Source organism: Citrus sinensis, chromosome 7 (genome assembly GCF_022201045.2).
Source record: "Citrus sinensis cultivar Valencia sweet orange chromosome 7, DVS_A1.0, whole genome shotgun sequence".
Taxonomy (NCBI): Eukaryota; Viridiplantae; Streptophyta; class Magnoliopsida; order Sapindales; family Rutaceae; genus Citrus; species Citrus sinensis.
In genome coordinates, this window is record NC_068562.1 from 28,028,889 (window position 1) to 28,038,163 (window position 9,275).

Below are 9,275 nucleotides of genomic sequence, written 5' to 3' on the forward strand. Positions count from 1 at the left end.
ATAAAATTTTCTTTTGATTATATATATATATATATATATATATATATATATATATTTTACACCCCCACATTTCATAATTTATATTTAGAGGAAAGAATAACTATACCCACAAAGTTTAGAGAAATGGTCATGAAGACCTCTAAATTTTCAATAAGGAACACAAAGATCTTGTTTTACTATAATATCTTTTGAATATAGTAAATAAAAAATTTAACGTTTTTAATAAATATAACAAATATAATATAAATAATTTAATTTTTCTAGTAGATTGTAAAATAATAAAGTATTTTTTAATATTAAATATATAAAGTGTACATATTATTATGTCTATTTTAATATTGTATTTCTATTTTTTGTAAAACATTGGAGTCAATTTAATAGAACCAAAGGGTATTATGGTTAGAAGAAGTCTTAATGTCTCTTATTGAAGGTTTAGGTTCTTCATGTTTGTTTCTCTAAACCTTGAGAGTGTAGCTATAATTTTCCCTTATATTTATATTTTAAACATCAACTGAAGATTTTTTTTTTCTTTTGTGAAATCTTTAAAAATTTAGAATTATTTTTAAGTTAAAATTTATGACAAGATGATTGATTTTTATTTTATAAGTTAGTATTTTATAAATTACACTAAAGTGTGTTAAAAAGCTTCGCCATAGTCTTTATCGTTGCTTGATAAATAAAAATTAGAGTTGGATCCCTTACCATCACACGCACTTTTTTTTTTAATTCTTAATTAAATAAATTTATCTTTTTATATATAAAAAAAGAAAAAAAGACACCTACCCTCTAAAGTTTGGAAAAATAGTCACAAAGGCCCCCAAGTTTTTAATAAGGGACACCAAGATCCGCTTCTGACCATAATATGCTTTAACTCTATAAATTAAAAAAATTAACCCCAAAATTTTATAATAAATAGAAACATAATATTAAAATACATAAATTAAAATCAAAATTATTTTGAATATTATAAAAAATAATTTTAATATTATTAATAGGGAGATATATTGTTAATTATTTAATTATAAAATATATTAAACCCAATGATTTATTTAGAATTTCTATAATAAATGTAAATATATTATTAAAATAAATATAATAATTAAAATTTAATATTATTTTAAATGTTAAAAATAACTTAATATTGGTAGTTTACTAGATTGATTATATTATTTCTATTAAATCTGTATTAATTAAAAAACTTCAAAGTCAATTTTCTAAATACTAAATTCAAATGATATAATAGTTAAAAGGAAGTTTTTGGTGTTTTCCTTTTAAAAATTTAGGTGTCTTTGTGACTATTTTTTCAAATTTTGTGACTGTAGCAGTAATTTTTCTTACAAAAATTGAATTTGTTTTCATTCTTTCTCTAGGGTGTAGCATGGCATAGAGCACATGTGCATTCACCAATGGAAGCACGATGAAGAACTCAACATTAGGTTGAATTGCTTTTGTGTTGAAAATAGAAGTTATTATAATAAAATTTTCAAATCTTTGAAGTTGAAAGCATTTATAATGGAAACTCTTTTACCACTTATGAATGGACTTAATTGAGGAGAAAATAAGCGGTAACAAGAGTTTGTGTTAACATGGAGTAAGTCAGTAAGAAGAATATATTTTGTATTACTAAGAATTGAAAAAATAGATAAGGAAAGAAAAAGGCTGTTGACATCATAAGACGCTTGAACAATACTAAAAAAAATTGTAAGAGTGGGGTTATATAAGAATGAATTTTAATTAAGAGGAGTCATAAGAAATTTATATTATTTAAAATATTTTAATAAGATAATTAAAAAAAAAGATTTAAACGATTTTTAGAGAGTGCCAATAGTCCAACTCCAAAAATTAATAGCTTCAAATTAATTAAAAGTCTCAATCTTAGATGAACTCATTGTTTTCATCATCAAAATCGTTCAATTAATATTAGTGTCGTTTCTTAATCCAATTAAAATTCTTGCTTCAAAGAAGAGATCGATGGTCCAAAGTTGTATTAATTAATTTTGGCTTTGAACTTAGCATGGAAGAGAATTAATCAAGTTGTGTGAATAAAATATGGTCTTGGCTCCTTCAAGGCTCATGTGTGTGCCACATACATCTATTGTTAACTTTTTTTTATCAATTAATTACTTGATTAATTAAGGCTTACGTGTCACACGCTACTCCTCGTTTAAACATTTACGCTGTCTTTTTGATTAATTGATCAATTCAGAAGTCCTTTCCAATTTATTCAAGTGAAATGGCTAGTAAGGCTTACATTTACAATTTTAGCATTTTTGATTTATACAAGTCAATTTATTTAGTTAATTGATTAATTGAGAATGTGAATTGTTTGAATGCCTGAGGTGGATAACATGTAAGAACAATTCTAGTCGACAAAATTTGAACCGCCAATAGAGGGGGCTTTGCAAATTAGTATTAAAATCAGACTAGTATTTTTTTTTATTTAATGTAGTAAGATATATGGTACGTTTGAGATTAAGATTAGGCAACTGTACCTTAAAAGATACAACATTAAAGTATTTGGTAAACACTACCTACTGTACTTTAGAAATTATGTTGATATGATTTTTCACTTATATAATAGAAAATATATTATATCTTTAATAATTTTGTCAAAATTATTATTTAAAATTTATATTTATTATTTATTATTAATTTTTTTCATAAATACAAATTTTTTTAAGCTACAACACCTCAAACCATAGTGAATAGACTCGTACTGGTTTCGGCAACTGAAATCGATTACTCAGATAGCCCATAGATTTATTGACATTTTCCCCTTAACAGAAATAAAACGCGTGCATATCTTTGAATTAGCTTGTTCAATTCAATTAATGTTGACGACAGTGAATGGGATCTCGGTTGGTGGAATTGATTTTATTCAAACTGAATAAATTAAAGTGGCCTTATTTTTTGGTTGCATCGAATAAGTATAAAATTAAGGTGGCCGTCTCTTTGAGACAAAAGAGAGCCTCTTGGAAGCACATCATTCCCAAACTGCATTGTTTTAATTTATAAGCCGAAATTCAATCAAACTCACTCTTATTTAAATAAGAGTTTATTTAAATTGGGGATTTGTAGTTAATGCCCACATCGAATTGGGGATTTGTAACTCAAAATTGGGGAGTTTTCAATCCATGCCCTAATCTGGGATTATCAATACAAAATTTGGGAAAAAGATACAGCATACATTCCAAATTTTAATTTTTTCAACTTATGTCACAGAAGTATATATTTTGGACAATTTGATTTTTTTTTTTGTTATCGGATAAAATATACTCAAATTAAATTATGTTTAAACAACATTAGTGATCAACTATGGTCAACAGACTTATGTAAAGAATTGGATAAAATTAATTAATTGCTAAACTTTCTCTTTATTTTAAATTTTGAAAAATAATGTGATTTTTTATAAATTATTTCTTCATAAAGTGTGGATTTACATATATTGTAGCTCTCAACCCTTATTTAATAATCCATTTATTATTAATTACCTGAAATGCCCTTTCTAAGTTTTTGAAATTTTTAAAACACAAAGGTTATCTACTCTTTCGTTGTGTTTACTTTTTGAAGTGAGAGTGAGAAATGTGAATTTCTTCCACTCCAATATTTACTTTAACATTTTAAGAGAGAATTTAGAATCCCACTTCGTGGGCTCCACCTATTTTTGGAGTGGGCAGTGGGAGTGGGACTCTCATGACACTCCCACCTCTTCCTTTTCTACCCTCCTTTTATTAAATTTAATAATTTATATTTAATAAAATAAAATAAATAATAATATTATATTTATTTAATATTAATAATTAATAATAATAAATAGTTTATTATAAGAAAATATTAATTTTGTACTAAATAATATTATATTATTATTTTATATAATAATAAATTTAATATAATTATATTTAATAAATTTAAAATAATTATATAAAATAAAATAAAATAATGTTTCATTTCATATTTACCCTCCTTTTATTAAATTTACTATAATTATATTAATAAAATAAAATAAATAATATTATATTTTTTAAATAATAATATTATATTTAACTAAATAATAATTTAGTTTGATTCTAAGTGAAAATTACTTAAAAATAATATTATTATATTAATAGAGAATTAATAATATTACTATATACTATCTTTATTTGAAAATATTATATTATTATATTTATTTAAAAATAATAGTTATATATTTATTTAATATTAATAATTAATAATAATAAATAGTTTATTCTAAGAAAATATTAATTTCGTACTATGTTAATAGTAAAAATATTTCATTTATATTACCCTTATCAATAATTTTTAATTTACATAATTAAAATTAAAATTAATAAAAAATTGTGATGTACATAATTAAGAATATTAATAATTATTATAAATTTACAAATATAATATAATAAAATTTTATTTATCAAATATATTTTTTATTAACTTTGTAATTAAAAGCTATAATTTTTTAAATAACGGTAAAATTGTAATTTGAAATTATTTACTCCAAATCCAAGATAAAGTAAATACATAAATTGGATTCTAATCTCCATTCCATACTTCCATTCCACTGTAAGTAAACAATCTACTCCCACTCCCACTCCCACTCCCACTCCCACTCCACACTCTCAATCATAGGATTACCACTCCAATCCAAAATGTAAACGCTCCATTAGTACATATTTTACTCTTTTTTTTCTCTAAAAAATCAGAATTTATCATTTATTTGTTACCGTAAATTATCTTATCTTCCTCTTATTTGCTAATTTCCTTATCAAATTAAGGTAATTTCTCTCTCTTTTCTCTTTTTCACTTGTTAAAAAATTTATCAGCGCATAACCAAATCTAACAGCAAGCTACATGCCTACATTTGTAAGCTTATATTAGAGCCAAAATTAAAAGTTGTCAAGATTTTAAATTCTGACCAACTAATGATTCAATCTACATTAAAGGACAAATAAGGGGACATTTAGAAAACATTAATTGAAAACTAAGTATTTCATAAAATAATAGAGTTTATATTTTATTTTTAATTTTGTCCCTCATTCAACTATATTTTTTCTTTCAATAGGAGTTAGAGATTTGTTTTATAAAATGATTTAATTTTATATTTCTTGAACTAATTGAAATCATTAGGAGGTAAAAATTTTATTATTGCTTTAACTTATTATAAAAAATATTATGATTTGATCTAATTGAAAGAAACATATATCAATATATATTATAACATCGTCACTAGTATTAGAAACTTGCAAAATGGAATATAGTAACTATGTTATAACATTGTCACTAGTATTAGAAAATGGAACATCACCATATATATGAATATATGGTTTGGTCTAATTGCAAAATGGAACACAATAACAATTAACAACATTTTCAACTATAACTTTCATGACTTTTAACTTCACAGTCATATTTACTTTTTTTCTTCTAATTATATTAAATAATTCAAATATATGACATTCTCTATCAATAAAAAAATAATTTCATAATAATTATTTTATGGTTTAATTTTAATAATTTATATCATAAGCTTATTTGTTAAATATATGTGTTTCTCTAAGAGTTTTGATATTACGTGTTTTGATATATGTGTTCTTTTACTCCTTTATATGTACCGATATTCAACAAATATTTATCATAAATTTATAAATTAGCCCAAACTCATTAGAAGTCCTAGGTCCACCCCTTCATTGAGAGTTAAAAATCTCATCTCAAGAACCCTACAGATTCCCCTACTATTGTTATAAATGATTCTGTTAACTCCAATTGAACTCGCCAATCCTTCTATTTATGTTATAACTGATATGCATGCTAAAAGAATTGTATAGAATTTATAAATGGAACTGGTAGCATGAACCTACTAAAATCTTAAAATTACTGGAATATACACACACACACACACACAACGCTCAATCTTTCATCTGCTGAAGGATCCTGATCAAATGATGTTGATATAGACTGTTTTGTCTCCGTCGTGTGCCGCCTTTCATTGAATTAAAAGAAACCCAGAAGATGAATATCGAAGAAAACATGACTGTAGCTGAAACTAGCCATGACCAATCAAATGAATATTCATGTGATATATAACCACAAGCCTGGACAGTGAAGCCTCTGAATTATGTTTCTCTTGAACAAATGTGCAGTCTGCTAGCATAACAAGCCATGGTGATATACCACTTTCTGAAACTAGGTAAATGCATTTCAATCCATTCCTGAATGGAAGACAATGATATGCTTATACGTTTCTATAATCAATTGTTTCGCAAGTAACATGTAGTTCAGAAGCTATAAATTACCACAGGTACTTTGCGTTACTACATATGTACTTGTTTTATTTTAATTATTAATTACCCGATCTGCAATGCTCAAGTTCACTTCAACTCATAAATTGAAGTATGTCAATTTATGAAAGAGCCGCAGGTTGAAATTTACGCGTGCAAAAAATTAATGAGACACTTATTAATGATGATTAGGTATATTTATACAATATTTTACCTTGAGGGTGCATTTGGTTGAGTGATAAAAGGCTTGGGATTGAATTATTTTTACAAACTTTAATCTAACTTCTTGTTTGGTGCAAACAAAATGATTTAGCATATAATCCTAGCCCACACTTTATTTTTAATAAAGGATCTGCACTTTAATAAGATAAAGATAAAAGTTTTCCCATAAAGATGGAGAACTTAACATGGAATTATAACTTAGCATAACGTTATGTTTAGTCTAAAAAAATTTGAAATTATTTTACCTCAAAATAGTTAAACGCATATCTAATCACTTCTTGTTGATAGGACAACAACCTACATTATGGAGAACAGCTTACATTGTAGTATTACAAAAGCCAATTTAATCATATAAAGAAGCAGAAAGGTGAGGAGTAAGAAGCGCTTTAAATGGAGTAGCTCTAGTGATGATTAAGGATTTTGCCTCTTCCATGTCAACTAGTTCATCTAATGGGGTTGCAAAATCAAACCCGCGTAGTAAAGAAGCAAGGGTTAGTGGCATAACTTGAAAGGCAAATGAAATTCCAGGACATATTCTTCTACCACTGCCAAATGGCATCAATTCAAAATTTTGTCCCCTTAAGTCAATATCCTTGTGTGTTGTAAGAAATCTTTCTGGCAGAAATTTTCAAGGCTCCTGCCAAACTTTTGGGTCATGATGAACCTTCAAAGCATTAACAAAATGTTGCGTGCCTGCACGGACATGGTAACCACTGCCAGTGCAGTCTTCCATCGACTGGTGAGGTAGTTAAAGTGGCACAACCGGATATAAACGCATTGTTTCCTTGAGGATAGCCCGCAAGTAAACTAAATTTTTAATGTCAGATTCATTCACTTGCCTATTTGCACCAACATGAATGTCTAGTTCATCATGAGCCTTCTTCAGAGCATCTCAATTGTTAAAAAGTAAAGAGATCAGAAAATTTGTCAAGTGGGTATTGAAGCCTAAGAGCCAGATTACAGTTACTGCTTTTGACGGTTTCTTTTCCGCTTGAAGAAATTAATTTTTTTAAAAATTACTTGTTGGTTAATTGTGTTTGTAGATGAAACCCAATCATGCATGAGTTTTCTCTGGTTTTTTGTCAGTGTACATAATGATCTTGATCGTGCATATAAGAAAATGTCAAGTTTCTATGTTCAGTTTTTGAAATCTCAGGCTTTTCTGTTCAAGAGGTTGATTACTTGATGGGATTTTTTTTTTCGGGGGGGCAAGTTTACAGCTCGTTTAGTCCCTATATTTTGAAGTTAGTGTCCGTTTAGTCCCTATATTTTTAAAAATACCTCAAACCATTCCTACCATTAAATTATTGACACTTTTGCCATTATCTTTTGTTCCTTTTAACTTATTTTTATAATATTGCCCTATTATAATAATTTTTTAGACATTATTAAAAAAAAAACCCTATTATAATAATTTTTTTAGACATTATTAAAAAGAAAAAAATAAATTACCACTTTAACACCAAAAAATAAAATAAAATAAAAATATATATATTAATTTTTGTAGAACACACTCTTGAGTTAAAATATTAATTTTTCTAAAAGAATTGATAATGTAATTTTTTACGATATTAATTTTTTAGACATACGTGAGCTTCCACAAAAATTAATATATACCTTTTTTGTTTTTATTTTATTTTTGAGTTTAATTTGATAATTTAATTTTTTATTAATATCCAAAAAGAAACATTATTGTAAAAATGTAATATTGTAAAAGCAAGTTAAAAATAAAAAAAATAATGGCATAAGTGTCAATATTTAGTAGCAGGGACGTTTTGAGGTGTTTTTAAAAATACAGAGACTAAATGGACACTAACCTCATAATATAGGGACTAAACAAGCTTTTACCCCAAGTTTACATAATGTTTGCTAGTATTACTGATGCACAATTCGTAGCAGGAGAAATTTTTATCGATTGTCTTTAATTACGCTCCAAGTCCACAAAAACAAAAATTATGTGGAACTGAATCACATCCATAAATAAATTTGCCCAAATTTTACCACTTCAGAATGTATAGGATTATCAAAAAGGCATCAATATTATGGATGTGATTGGACTATGAATTGTGCGATAAATATTTGGGAAAGCTAACAAAACTTGAAAATCCCTTTATATTTTTCCAGAATTCGCCTTATATGATTGCTCGCAGCAAGTACATCAGAAACTTTCTCAAATTTCCAAAATACTCTGCTGTTGTTATAAAGATTCTGTTAATTGCAATTGATTTTGGACTTACCAATTAATATCCTAGCACGATATGGTAATTAACTCGTGTATACTAAAAGAACTATACCGAATTTATAAATTGAACTGAAAGCCTGAACCTGCTGAAACCTTAAAATTGTTGTGTTGAAAGTAGCAGCTGTGAAAATTCAACAGCTGACTCTGATGACAAGCTGGCATGCCACCTCAGCTACATTCATTTACAATCATAAAATGTAGAAGATTTACCGAGCTGGCAAAATGGATTTATTGAAGAATCTCAGCAAATGAGCATGCAAGAATTACATTTCTAGAAGCTGAAAATGATTGGCTGATATTTGTCATATTCACAGGGTTGTTAGTTGTTCATTTCCAAATCTTACCCCTTAGGCCAATTGTTTCTTCTTTTTCCTCTCTGTATATAAATGAACCTAAGCTTGTATTTTCATTCATTCCAGTCGTTATCTTTTATAAAGCATTTTGTGATTATGCTTTGCTTGCTGTTCATAAGCAATTTATAGCAAATTTAAGTTGGTATCAGAGCCGCTTTGAGCTATGGCAAGTAGCAGCAGCAA